We start from the raw sequence: 15,435 nt of genomic DNA, 5'->3' as shown, positions 1-15,435 counted from the left end.
ACGTGGTTTTTAGTCACTTTTAGAGAGTTTATACACAGGGCAGGCCCTGTGGTCAGGATCCACATGTGTATCTTCCTAACTCAGGGGTTACTAATGATTCCCTCAAGCTCACCATGTTTTCCAAGCGGTAGCCATATCAGAGCAGCCCAGCCCTAAATCAAAAGAGGTGGAGTACGGTGTATTACATGTACAGTACACACTTTTCATTAGATATCAAATAAGAGAAGTTCTACGCACAATATTCATTTAAAAAATGTTATCTTTCTGCTTCTGTTGCAGTGCTCCTTTCCATTCTTTGCATGTGCCGTGGAAATGTGAAAAGGGACTTACTCACTTTGCTATCTGCTATGGCATCAGTCATCTTGTTTTTGTTTTTACTGGAGATTGGTCTTGCACAATATGCGCAGAGCCTATTTCCAGTAAATAAATATAAGAAGAAAACAATTTGCAACCAAGACAGAAATCCAGAGTTTGAATAGCTATCACCCCCGTGTCCGGGCTGTGCACCTGGCCAGTAATGACCCTGAACCCTCGCAGTGGCCCTCGCTTCACTCAGACCTGCCTTTGATCGGGCTGGCTGGCTGGTGGGGCATTACCTGCCAGGTGTGCCCCCTAACAGCAGAGTGATTGCTACAGTAACAGGTTCGCAAAAGGCTTGTCAGTTCAGCCAGGCAAGTTCACAATAGACCAAGAGGGATCAACATTGTGGTCGGTCTTTGGTGGAAGAGAGTTACTTAGGTGTAAAAGTGACCTAAAAGTGCCAGAGGATCAGTAGAGCAATACCCCGGGACAGGCTAAACTGTTCTGCAGGATGCAGTTGGCAGTTTCCAGAGTAGGTTGCTGTGCACAAAGTTCAGCGACTGCCGAGGGCTCCATTGATGGCACACTGATGCATATGGGACACCCCATAAGGATGATAATCAGAGATTTGGAGACTTCTAGGTCAGGGGTCAGACCCAGAAGAGCAAAATGGTGAGACAACTGTGGGCAGGAAATGTTGGTGATCTATGATTCCCACATCCTCCTCGTGCATATGATCCTGCTTCTGATGAAGATTTTGGCTTGGCGAGACCTAAAAAAAACATAAATATAAGAGATCAGTTGAAGGAAACACACCAGAAATGTGTCAGCCATGGAAAATAGACCAGGAAGATGAGTATGAAAGTATAGTCATAGGATTGGGGGCACATGACTTATGGAGCTTCCCATGTGAGTGAAGGAGTGAGATAACGTGCCTGTGGTCCTGCGATGCATATTCTTTGGGCCATTTTGGCTCACAGGATCTTCAGGATACTGGCCACTAAGAAGCACCCACTTCTTGGTCCAGCAATGCAGGCATAGTCAGGAGTTATGGAAGACAAGTCCTTCAAGCAGGATATGTATTCCAGTGGTCTAGCTCAGTGAAAGGAGCACAGTTGTGTGCTCCTTCTGGTCTTCTTTGAAGAGACAGAGCTTTGCTGTCAGATTCTTCAGGATATCAAAGGCTGCTGACACAGGGGTTCAGTCCTTCCTTGAACAGCTTGCTTTACAGAGAGCAGCTCTGGAGATCCCCCTGTAGGTAAGGTGAGTGGGCATGGGGATCTGCATGTATCCCCCTCGGGAACAAGTGATTGAAAATAACACCTAATCACACACCAAGCATAATTCAAACAGAAGGATGGTCATCAAATGGCAGATGTTCCCTCCAAGCAAACCATGCATTTCTGCAGAGGTCTCTGACACAAAAGAATGAATCCACGCGGTCCCAGACACACATAAGCATATACTTGTCACAACCGGTTTCAAGTTAACTCCATTCTTCTGCCTGGGACACAAATACGCCCAGTGGCCAACGATGAACACTTTTTATTTCATACACAAAGAGAGACAAGGGATGTACATGTGACCCCTAAGGTCTTTGAGGCAAGCATCTACTACCTTCATTTTGATGAAAGGAAGTGGGGTAAAAAAAGACACAACCAAGTATAATGGTGTCTAACCTTTGTAGTAGTATTACTCAGGTGAAATAGCCATCACTAGCTTAAACACATGACTACAGAGAGTGGGTACTAAAGGGTGCCTTTGTGATACCCCTGAATTATGAGTCATGAAGACTCCTAAGGCAGAGAACAAAACACACATACACCCTCTCAGTCTGCCTTGAGCTAGATTAGGCCTGGCTTGGTGAAACAAGTCAGAGTCACAAACCCAGGCAAGTCGGCAAAATGTACGGGAGATACCACATGTGGTAATAAGTGAGTGTTTTGACTAAGCCTTACAACCAAAAGTGTTTCTTCATACTTTTAGCATCTGAGCAGAAGGAATGCTCCATAAGGTATATGCTGAATGTAAAACAGATATGAGAAAGAGGTAGGGAGTCAGTTCTGTGCCATCAGACATTGCAACAAAAGTGACCTCTGGTGTATTGCTCAGCCATAATGTCTGGCCTATTATGGCACCTGTTGATTGATCTCATTTATCCTCTGTGTGAGGCCAGGTTTCCTGCAATGTAATATTTGGAGAATGCCAGTTCAGCTGGAAGTGCTGATACGGACATTCCTTTGTGAATGTGGGCAGCTCAAAAGGTAGCTCCACTGCTAAGACCGGCATGACTATATGGCACTATTGGCTACCTTTGCCAGGCTTAGCTGTGAGAAGCTGTGATTGGAATTCACCAGCTACACACTCAATATCTTACATGCAAGATAGTGTGAAGAGGTGACCGTGGTGTTGACCAGAATTGCAGGTAGATCCCACAGAACCTTGAACAGATATATCAAAACCATGAACAGTTCTCACTGAATATTTCATATTGCTACAGCACAGTTTAAAAAGGAAAACTCTGATACTGGGTTTAGCACAATGTTAGTTGCTTGCATGTCTTTTTACAAAAGGAAAAGTTGCAAGTGTCAGCACTTTGTGGAGTCGAGGAAAACCGGTCTCCAACAAGGTTAACAGGAAGTCTTAGGTGAGCTTTTTGTGTCCAATCCAAGGAGACCAGCCTCAATTAGTAAAGCAAGGGGCCAGCCTGTACTAAGCACGATTTGGCAATGGTGTTTCCAATTGCATCCCAAAATAAAGTCAAATGAGGCCAAAAGAAGGCCAGGAAATTTCTTCGGGGCAAACCTTAAAAGAGCCAATCTGTAAAGTTCCATCAAGGTCAAAAGGTATCTAAAAAACAAAGGGAACATATAAAAACAGAGAATGAATGAATGATTACTCCAAAGCTATGCTTGGAGACAAACATGAGTCACAACATTGGGATAGCCCTTCTTTTCCAATCTAAGTGGTGCTGCACAACCCACTGCTTAGGTCCTTTAATTTGTTAAGCTGGATACTTATTTGTGGGCAGCTTGCTATTGCTATGCCATTGAAAGGGCTCAGGGTAACTCTGGTAGGGCCAGATGGGAGGTGAAAGTAAGTCCAGAAGTTCAGGATGAGTCTGAAGAGCCCATTTAGTTCAGGGTATCCCAATAGATCTGTCATGTCATTTGGCATCCCCTTTCAAGTCACTCATGGCTAGCTGTGTTCCTCATGGGCACCGGTAGACTTTGGGTCCAAGCAGCAATATTTGTGACTTCCTGTAGATTTTGATCAGGAGTCCAAGAGATTCATCAAATCTGGAACCAGGAAGACATACTCCCAAGCAGGTCCCAAACTTGGGCTTATATAGAGCTTGACATCCAACCAAGAAAACATCAAGTGCTGATTGGCCTATTAGTAAACCAATCAGATAACAGACATGTCATAATCATTCCACTGGGTCTTTCCTAACAATTGATTTCTAAAGGGGTTGAGCACAAATAACTCCCATTGGTTTATAATGACTCAGATTGAGCTCTGATATATGTTTCTAACATATGTCTGAAGGTCTGGAACTTTGGCAAACTGTTCTATTGGAGCCTGTTTATGAAAAGTTGTGCATAAGTATGTGCAAATAAAGAGGTGGTGGTTAGCACATTGTGACATTGTCTCAACAGATAAGTGTGACTAGATGGAAATGTCCGATCGACATGTCAGAGAGTCTTCATTCTGGTGTCTCTTTATTTATTTATGTATTTATTGGTCACTTGTTAGGCACTTATACAATTAGCAAAACTGTTTCAAAGCGCCTGCAGGGCAACAGGGTGGTGACAGAGAAAGGTAGACGATGAAATAAAACAAAGATATATAATTGATTAATAGTACAACAAATCATGATAATAAAATGGATGGGACACAAACCTACTATGCCTTGTGAGTGGTCAGAATGCAGAGGGGAAGAAGGTAAGGGAAAGGTGCTGTGGTGCCCTTAGAGAAGTGCTTGGGTTAAGTACTCAGAAGGGAAATCATAAGGGCAACCTCCCGAAGGGAGGGTGGGCCTAAGTAAGTGCGGTCAATAGACAGTGGCTGGCATGAGAGATGTGGGGGGTCAGGGCCCCGAGGATACATAAAGGCCCTGAACATCAGTCATGCTACTGTATGATTAGCAGGAAAGAGAGGAGAAGAAGGAAGAGGTAAAGAAGAAGGTCTTGAGGCTTTTCCTGAACTTGAGGAGGTCCTTCTCAAGACGCAGAGGGGGAGGGAGGTTATTCCACAGAACGGAGCCCGCTGAGGAAAGGGTTCGACCACCAGATCTCTGTTTAGCAAACTGCTTCACACGCAGGGAGTTGGTGCTGGAGGAATGCAGGAGTCTAGAAAGAGAGTATTTTGTCAGGAAGCACTGAAGATAGAGTGGTCCCTGGCCCGAGATAGCCTTGTGGATGATACAGTGGGATTCGAATTTAATCTGTCGTAAGAAGTTGCAGCAGGCATGATGTCTCCTCTTGATTGGTTAAAAGATCTGGGCTGGTTTATGATAAGGGCTGTTGTCTGGGGTATTAAAGCGAATGTCATTGTTCGCTTTAATACCCCAGACATTTAGCTATATATCTCAAGCTCAGTGCCAGCTACAGGGAAATTGCTGATGCATATGCATTACCCTGAGTAATCTCTGTCTGCTCCTGCAAAATCTGTGCTATTGAATTCAAATGGACCTACTGATGCCCCTTTTCATAGGAGATGCCCATTTGAATGGATTCGAGGTTTGGTATTGGCAATCTGTTGCTATGAGCGAGTTTGCTATAGATTAGCAGGACTATTCTTACATATAGCTATGAGCGGTCAGAAATATGAGGTGGACAACTTGGTTAAGAGTTTTCAACTGTTCCCATTTTACTAAATAAAACAGGTTGAATAAATGTCTCACTATCCCTACCCTAATGAGGATTTCTCTGCCTAAAATAATCAAAAGGGAACACGCTAACCAATGGATATTTAACCTTCACACTTATACAACAATCAAAGCAAAAATATATAACATATAACCTGGTTCACAATATGAACAATGTCTCTTGTCGTGGTCTGGGTGAACTTCCCTTCTCCAGATCCAAACAAGGGTTTTGTCCACAGTTTAAAGGAAAAACGAGGACATCCCATTTAACACAAAGTTCTGTTGTTTCAATAAAATATCTTGACAAAGTCATAAACTATCACTCCTCCTGGAACAAGAACTACTATCAAGTCCGTATCTCTGCGGTGTCTAACAACACGGCCAAACTCTTCAATGTCTGCAAGGAACTGGCCAACCCTACCTCAGCTGCATCCTCTTTTACACCTACCCAGGCCCTTTTCTCGGCCCTGACTGCATACTTCACAACCAAAACACAGCACATCCTGTCCTCTCTCTCTTCTGCTCCCCCCGTGCACCAATATCTCTTGAGCCCCCCTCGGCCATCCCAGCCCCTCCCCCTCTTCTCTCCTCACTCTCCCCTGTCACACTTGTTGAAGTCTCTAGACAAGTGTGGTCTATGAAACCCTCCTCCAAACAGGTGGACCCCTGTCCCTCCAAAACCATCAAGGACAATATTGACACTCTCGCTCCAACCTTGGACAACATATGCAACATCTCTTTCGCCACTGGAGTTGTCCCCTCTCCTCTCAAGAACTCTCTTGTGCATCCTCTGCTCAAGTAACCCTCCGCCGACTCGTCCCTTCCGCCAAACTATCGCCCAATCTCATCACCCCTTTCCTGAGAAAACTCATGGAGAAGCTGGCTATCACTCAATTTATCCTCCATACTGAATCTGTTGGCTGTCTCCATGACCATCAGTCTGGCTTTAGAGCATCCAGAGGCACGGAAACTGCTCTTCTGAACACCTGTGAAGACCTGCTCTCAAATCTTGACCCCAACTCTTCCTCTGTCCTCCTGCTTCTCGACCTCTCTTCTGCTTTCGATACGGTAAACTACAACATCCAGATCATCCATCTCCGTGATACCCTGAGCATCACAGATCAGGCCCTGACATGGCTTGCCTCCTTTCTCCCTGACCAGCCCTCCCAGCTAGAACATTGGCCCTTTCTCTCCTCTACCACTCTCTCTACTTGTGGTGTTCCCCAGGTATCTAACTGTTCCCCCTGGTTCTGCAATACCTACATGGCCCCCTTGACCCACATGATCTCTACCTTTACCTCTAACTTTCAGTGTTATCCGGATGAGGTGCAACTCTCTTTCAGGCTAGCCTCGGACTCCTCCTCCTCGCTCATCCCTGATTCTCTATCCGCAATTCAGGCTTGGTGTGCTGCTAACGATCTATGTCTGAATGCTTTCCCACTTTCTCACTGGCCTGTCTCCCTTGGCCTTGTGCCCTCACCTATCAATGAGGCAAACAAAACTTGGTGTCATCTTTGACTTCACTCTCTCCTTCTCTTCTCGCATCTCAGACATCTCCAAAAAGTTAAATTACCAACTGCACATCCTGAGGCGTATTCTACCTTTTTTCACTTTCCTCCAGAGGTTCATCAACTCGAGAGCACTGGTTCTCTCTAGGCTGGACTATTGCAACAGCCTCTTTCTCAATCTTCCTACTTCTACCCTCCATCCTCTACAACTCATCCAGAACAGAACCGCAAGACTTATCCTTGGCCTCAAGCACTGGGACTGCATCTCTCCAGTGCTGAAATCCGTCCACTGGCACCCTGTGGCTGCAAGGATCAAGTTTAGAATCCCTCTGCATAATCCACAAGGCTTTCTGGGGCCAGGGCCCACACTATCTACAATGCTCTCTTCCTAAATGCTCTCCCTATATCGTCCTCCACTCGTCCTCTTCCAACTCCCTGCGGGTTAACCGCTTTCACAAACCTGAGATTTGGGGGTTGATCTTTATCCTCTGCAGGTGCTTCCCCTGGAACAGCCTCCCTGCCTCTCTCCGCCTTGAACCGGAGAACCTTAAGTTCAGGAAACTCCTCAAGACCTTCCTTCTCTCTTCCTCATTCTATTTCCCTCTCCACTGCTAACCTCCTTTCTTTTCTCTCCACCATCGTTTGTCCTCCCTAACTCTGTTCAGCATTGCTGATTAGTTGCCTGGTTCACCTCCTGAGCATACACGTCCCAGGCTCCCCCACCAGTCTTTAGCACTTGCCTCTAGTCCGCTGCACTTCGTTCAACATTATTGCACTTGCAGCTTACAACCTCTCTGGACTTAACCTAGGGCCCTGCTTGACCGGATTATTTGTCCCCCCACGCTCTCCACCCCATTCCTGCACCTCCATCTGTACGCATGCATGACCTAAATGTACTAGGACCCGTTAGTTTGACTGTCCTGTAGCACCCCTCCCCTCATTGTTTGCTGTCTCTCCCTCCCGAGCTTTGTCTCAACTGTACCACTTCATGCACTTGCATTAGGAGAAATGTCGTTAGGCCTAGTATGCTGATTTCTCTGTTTAGATCATTCAGAATCGCAAAAGGTCTAAGAATGCTTATTGTATTCCCTTGTTACCTTCCTACCTTGAAGAGCTTTTAAACACTTCAACTGTGTATAAGCCCTATATAAATGAACAATAAGTAAATAAAAATGAACAGTTTTGAAGGCCTTTTATTTGACCCTTAGGAACAGATCTTGGTGACATTAGATATCAACATCCTTTATACTAATATACCACAGGGTGAGGCGCTCATCACAATACATATTAGGATGGGTACTAGACCACTGCCCCATACGGTGCCCACCATTTTTTATCATAGCACTATTATAAATAGTTAAGTGTAGCAACCTCTTTGATTTCAGTATGGACCTATATTCCCAGGAAAATGGAACTGCCATGGGGGCGGCGTTCACCCTCTCTTTGCAAATATATATTCAGAATTCGCAGAGCTATTGATATACAACAGCAGCCCATACACAGCCAATATTTATTATTGGCTGCTGTATATTGATGTTATAATATTTATATGGACCGGCTCTGAGAATATTCTCTCAGAACTCCTTTGGCTGAACCAATGCCATCTTGATTTGAAATTCACCAGCAATTTTGATCAACAGTCTCTGCATTTTTGGCCATAAAGATGGTGCTTTTTACACCAATTTGTTTTTTGGAAGCCTACAAACTGTAAATCTCTACTGGCATATGACAGTCAACCTCCAAAGGCCTTAAGGGGCAATTTGCCCTATGCGCAAATATTGAGGCTGCGGCAAAACTGTACATGCACTGTGGATTTTGAAGAACCAGCCTTAGTACATAGCATGGCTACCCACATAAGGTTATGAAGCATGCAGCCTAAAGGAAGTACTTTTGGCACCTCGTAATTCGGTCAAAGAGACAAGGACATTTGTACGACTACTTTCTCTCCCCTTACCAACAAGATCCGACAATTGGTCAGAAAATACTGGCAATTAGTTTTGTCAACTGGCTTTACCTCCCGAAATCTCCTATTTGCTTTAAAACGTGTCATCAACTTGAAAGATGCGCGAATCCACTCTCGATTTGCACTACGTGACACACAGCCTTTCCAGACAATATTGTCAGAAGATGGCCAAACCCTCAGAATTGCAGTTATGGGCCACCAACCCTGTTTTTAACTGTGGGGCATGTAGATTTACCAAGAAACCTACTGATTTCACACATAGCAGTTTCTCATGTAAGTTGCGGAAATTCACTGTGTGCAACTCTAAAACTGTAATTTACATCATTATGTGTCCATGCCAACTATTGTATGTTGGTATGAATAACCAGAAGATCTCAGTGTGTATTGTAAATCACTATAGCAGAATCCTTTCATAGAGCACAAACATGGCCCTGACGACATAAAATTGTTCGTCGTTGACCAACTTCAAGCTGACTTCCTGGGTCCCTCCACATTAGCTTGTGTATGTAGGCTAAAACAAGAATGGGTACACAGACTAGAAGACCACCGTTCTGGGCTAAATGATAAAATACCAACTTTAATCACCTACATTTGTATCTTCTTTTCCCTTCTTCAATTCTAATATCAATCTATATTGTGAACTGAATATTTCACCAAGTCCGGATACAACATGCTCGAAATTGTGGTTGATGTCTATCTACAATAGACAGTTAGCAATGCTACTCTGGCCAAAGTTTCCTCTGACAGCCTTTTCCTGTGAGTGTGATTGTACATGAGAAAATCAAATGAATGGGACTAGAGATCTAGTGTGGTGTAGCAAACTAAATTATATTCTTATCTTTCTGACATGCACAGCTCAATACGCACATTGACTAGGCCAACATGACTGTGCGATTGGAGGTTATGTATGCTACAAATATGTCCCCTAGTTCCCTCCAAGCTTTTGGTAATATAGAAGGGAGCTAAGATGCGTGGGCCACAGTTTCTGCTGTCTGAGCCCATAGTGCTGCCGGCAGCGATAGCAGAAAAGCACCACAGTAGAGTCAGGAGAGAGAGGGTGAATGCATGTGTTTGATTGTATAAGACACTGTAATTAAACATAGGCTTGCATTCTTACACCCGCGAAGCAGGAGTATAACATGCTGCTTGGTTTTGTAGATCACTTGGAGGAGTGAAATGCAGTAAATGGTTACTTTATTCGATTTAACCATTAGCACATACAATCCAAAACCACATAATTACAAATAGGATGGATACATTAAAATTGCAAAATGGTAAGAGTCGATATTAGACAAGTTTGGAGTAAAACATTTAAATACAAAGATCTCCTAAAATGGATATCTCCCCGTAGGGGGAGATCAGACAGGAGAGCAAAGGCTTGCAGACGCCCACAAGACCCCACCAGTAGCTCATAAACTCCCCAGCAAACCACATAATTACAAATAGGATGGATACATTAAAATTGCAAAATGGTAAGAGTCGATATTAGACAAGTTTGGAGTAAAACATTTAAATACAAAGATCTCCTAAAATGGATATCTCCCCGTGGGGGGAGATCAGACAGGAGAGCAAAGGCTTGCAGACGCCCACAAGACCCCACCAGTAGCTCATAAACTCCCCAGCAATCTAGTTCGTAGAAGCCAGGCAAGATGGACATATCTAGCTATAGAACAAATGACCATCCAATCCAAAGAACAGGAAAAAAGGAGCATGGCATCACATGTGTTTCTTATGCACAGCACCAGTAAGATGTGTCTCAAGTACCTGAGTCTCAGGGAGAGTACGGCAGGGCAAGTTAACGTAAAGTGCAATGAAGATTCATCAGCTGTATTACAGAGGGGGCATAAACCACTGTTAGATGGGGCCCAAGAATGGTTATAAAGTGCTCTATGTAGAAATCCTAATCTAAAGCATACATGCAGGGAACGCTCATGGGGGGGTGGATCTCATCCAAGATATGTTTACAATTACCCAACATATTAATTGCAGAAATTCTGGGCCATTATTTAGGGCACATGCCAAAGATTCAAGTGTGCCCTTGGCAATAGCTTTAGCCTTTACTTGCCATTGAGGTTTAAAGGTAGGGCAACATTCAGAGGGGGCAAGCCAAAGGGGCCCTGAATCCAGCCCTATTAACATTGTTTGCACATGCCGTGCCCACCCACAATTTGCAGAGCCCTCCAGCTTGAAAAAAATCTTAAGTGCGTCCATGTGGTGGGACAAATCAAGGGCCGACCAGAGTCGTAACCAATTAGGAACTGGTTTTAGGGTAATCTGAGCAACTGTAGGCCATGTTTGCATGTCCAAATGTGCAGAGAGGTTGGGGCATTTTCAGGTAACTACAATATTTTCTTTAGAAATATATTCTCAATGACAGATATACCTTTAGTGGGAGTGTAATCTCAGAACCGTATAGTGCTGCTGGTACTGCTTGTCAAACAACTCCATAGACGGAGAGATTGCCAAACTACCATGGCCAATAAAAAACAATGAGATGCCCCCGCTATATTTGGAGAGGTTAACCTTAGCTTTGGTCAGTTGATCAGCCCAGCCTCCTGCTTCATTGAACCTAATCCCCAAATAGTGGAAGGACCTGGCTTGCTCCAGGTCACGGCCCTCTATGGTGACCCTCATTTTATGGGACTTAGTGAATGGGGGCTTGAATGCCATGACCTTGGTTTTGCTGGCATTTACTTCTAGCCTGAGGGCCTTACATTTTGCCAGAAAGATGTCATGCGCCACTAATAGGCTCTTGGGGGTTGTTGCAAGTATTGCTGCGTCGTCAGCAAACATTAAGCAGGGCCATCTTTTCTAGGTCTTCTAATGCCCTAGGTCAATCCAATGCACCTAGCTCCGGAGCATCTGCTACTTTCTGAATATAAAGCCGGAAGGGGAGCCGAGCAAAGACACATCCTAGCAGAACCCCCTAGTTTACCTCAAAGAATTTAGTTTGTTCTCCACTTGTCCCATATCGAACTGAGGCTAAGGTCTTAACGAGGAGCAGTTTAATTACTTCTAGTAAGGGCTGTGGTACATTTCTCTTCTTAAGGGCTTGCCACAATGATTTTCTGGGGACTGAGTTGAACGCCATTTTTAAATCAAGAAAAATGGCATATAACTTCATTTTTAGTAATTGAGTATACTTTTCAATAAGTAAAAACAGTAAAAAACAGTGGTCAGCAGTTCCCCTGCCCAGTCTGAACCCTGACGGTGAATTGCTAATACTGCCCAAGCCATCTACCCAGCCCTGTAGTTTGGTTTGTAGATCCTTACCAAAGGATTTTCCTCCCCAATCTAATAATGATATAGGGCGGTCATTTTGCAGCTGCTTCTTGCCTCCCTTTATATATACAGGTACGATTGTGGCCTCTCTCCATGTGCTAGGAAATACTTTTTTGCAATTAGCTGAGTTGAAAAGTCTAGCCAGCACAAGGATCCAAATAGATGGTTCATCCCGGTGAAATCCACCGGTACCAAGTCCAGCCCTGCGGCTTTACCCAGTTTCTGGGAGCATAGGGCTTCCCCCACCTCTTTTTCAGAGATTGACAAACCCCCTTAAGTTAGGGGATGGCCAACAGAGCATTACTACCATCCCGCTCTACCAACCCTCCTTCATCTGTATATAGAAAAGAGAAGTGGGTCTGCCATACAACACCCAGTATAAAACATTGTAGTGCCCACTCACCGAGGGGTAGATTTGATCGAAAATATTTTACCTAATAGAGAAGTGACCGAATCTATTTTACCGAAAACCGAAATTAAACATTTTACATTTAAAACTTTTTTTATGTGGGTGGTGACCCCATGCAGCCTTCCCCTCCCTATCCTAACTTTTACCGTTACCCTACACCCCACCTACTATGCACTACACATATACCACTTTACCTACCATTTTTGGTCAAATAAATTCGGTCACTTCTCATTAGTTAAAATAAAATTGGGTTAAATCTACGGTATCACCCGCTCACCAATTAACTCACATGGTGATACCAATTTCCAGAATCTAATCATATCCCCTGCTACCATTTCCCCTGACAAGTCTTCCCAACGCTTCTTTGTGTATGCTAGTTTCTCTGCCGATAATAGCTGCTTATATTTTTGTCTTAGAGATTGTATCACACCCTTATCACATGAACTTGGGGACCTAACATGTAAAACAATCTTCCTTTTCTCCTGAGAGCACTCTTCATCATACCAGGGGTTATTTTTGGCCAACCTTGGTTTCCCCTCACCCCGGCAGGCAGTCAAAATGGCATAAGGGTTTTGCCCATCAACTCAAATTCTGCAACGACAGCCCCATCAGAGAGACTATGGCCACAGATTATCCTCAATGGCTGCATTATCCTCCTGTTTTACATTCCTCCCGGACCAGTCCACCCATTTCAGGGATTTCCTGGAATGGTCATCCACAGTGATATTTTGGCTATGCCTCCAGGGTAGCCCCCTCAGGCCTGCCAGTATCCAGGTCACAACTAAAGGATAATGGCATGTGTTCACTTTCGCTCTTGTCGATTACGAGCAATTCTCAGGTCCTAAACCAGTTACTGGTCAAAATAAAAAAAATAGTCAATGTGTGACTGTCCCTGAGGACCCCTAAAAGTTGATTGCGCTGGCAGGTCACCTACCACTCTGCCATTACATGCTCTAAGGTGCAAATTGGCGATCATACATGCAGACTCTATTGCAGCCTTATGGACTCTCTTAATAGGGCTAGACAACAATGGAGGGTTAAGCCAGGCCGAATCCTGGTCATTCCCGACGTCCTCCATAACCAACAATGGCTCCAATTGAATATTCATGTCTCCCGCAACCAATACATACTGCCTCCTCAGTATAGTGGGTATGTTAGAATTGCATAGGCCTGGAGCTTCAGGAGGGTTTCTAAGCCTGAACCCTTATTGGGTCTATTATAGAGGTTGAACAATAGGAAACTCTCCCCCCTTGAGGTACACACCACCAACAGTTGTAAATCTGGGGTGCCTGTATCTAATGGTTCCACCTCTCCGCCCAAGTTTATATCAACCCAGATCACTAAACCTCCCCACGGCCCTTTGGCAGCAGGAATCACAAAGGTTGCATACCCCTGGAACAAGATATGTTCCATAGCCTATGATTCTTGGAGGAAAACTGCCTGGTAGGTTCTATCAAAGTCACACCATCCAGGCTCCGCCAGGACACAAGTTCAATGATAGAATTTCTAAGGTACCAATAGGCCCCCCCCCTCTATAAATCCATGTAGTCAATCTACCTGGTCCAAAGCTGAGGAGGGTGGCCCGCTAGATTTGGTAGCCTCGTCTGAGTGTTGTGATTACCAAAGTTAGAGACAAAAAATTGGTGGGAGCGTAACAGGATCCTACATCATTGGTCGGTATTACTCATAAATCGATGCTTAGAATACCCTCCACCAGGGCCACAAGCTAAAATGGACCCTAATATAATCCAACCAAGAGTTCGGCAGTGGACCTCCAACATAGTTGACAATATCTTTCCCAATAAAGACAAACACCTCCCCACCTCCGTGAACCACAGTACACACTTATGTTTAGGCCCTCAGCATCCTCGTAGGCTCCTCTCAACAAGCGAGGCACGTTCATTAAATAAATCAGTGGGATCCCTTTGCCACTAAGACCTCCTAGAGGCTGTAAATTCGACTCTGATAATGGGTTCTTACCCCAACCCCCTTTTCGCCTAGACATAGAACCCAATAGCAGATGCAGAGGTCTGGGCCCCTGATGTTGGTTATGCAACTCCTGGACACAAGAGCGCCAGATGGGCCTGTGACCCCCGGGTAGCGATCTTTCTTCATTATCGTTATTATGAACCCTTGAGTCTTGCCCTATTGCAGCGCAAATGTTTCCACAATTACGCTCCCCAGGGGCTTCCATTTCATACAGACTAACAACCGCCCCCAAGGTTGCCCCTGTAGCTGCCTTAGGGGGGCAAGCCAGTGGGTTATAACCACCTGCTTTGGTTTCCATGTGCAGAGGCCTGATTATTTTGTTAGTGATGTCAATCAACCCTTTAAGATCTTGTAGATGGCCCAAAAAAGAGCCCATATAACCGTCAAGGATAGCAGCAATTTCCTCTTTAAAGGAGGAAACGCTCATGCTAACCACACTAGTTGGTTTGTTTACTTGGATTTTCGCCACCGCCCCCATGTACCTCTGTCTGGGAACCCATTTCTTGTGACCCTGACACAACCCCCCCATTGGCTTCCCCGAGGCCCCCATGGCACAATGGGAGCCCCTCGATAATTGACTTTTTTTCCTGGTGCGAGATACTAACTTCCAAGGGGACCCCAATTCACCCTCCCCAACCTGAGCTGACAGAAGCTCTTCAACGGCAGCCTCCTGGGCTGCACCCAGGAAATCAAACCGGTTAGTTAGTTCTAATGTGGCAGTCCTAGTAGAAGGGCATAGGGGGCCATTCCCCACACACACACACCATCATTCACCCTTTTCCCCTTCTTTCCCGCTGCCCCCATCACTTTACTGGGGGGGAGAGGGGTTATAGGTCTCAATAATATTACTCACTGGGTCAGACTTGTTAACCTGCAAAACAAACGATTTACTGCCTTCTTTTATAGGGTTGAGGGCAACTTGGAAGGGTAGCCAGTGATCTTCCTTGGTGATGTGTGGCCGCTTGGCCACCAACCATGGGCTCCTCACAGGGGAGTTGTTGCATGGGGAAATCAAGTCATCCACCCACTGGACACAGAATTTGAAGCAGAACCCATGGGTAGTTTTATCACCCCCACATCTTTTGTGCCCAGGGGGCCTTCAACTAGCATTGCA

Source organism: Ambystoma mexicanum, chromosome 6p (genome assembly GCF_040938575.1).
Source record: "Ambystoma mexicanum isolate Mex_15411 chromosome 6p, UKY_AmexF1_1, whole genome shotgun sequence".
Classification (NCBI taxonomy): Eukaryota; Metazoa; Chordata; class Amphibia; order Caudata; family Ambystomatidae; genus Ambystoma; species Ambystoma mexicanum.
The sequence above is the reverse complement of the archived record's forward strand: the minus strand, read 5'-3'. Positions refer to the sequence as shown.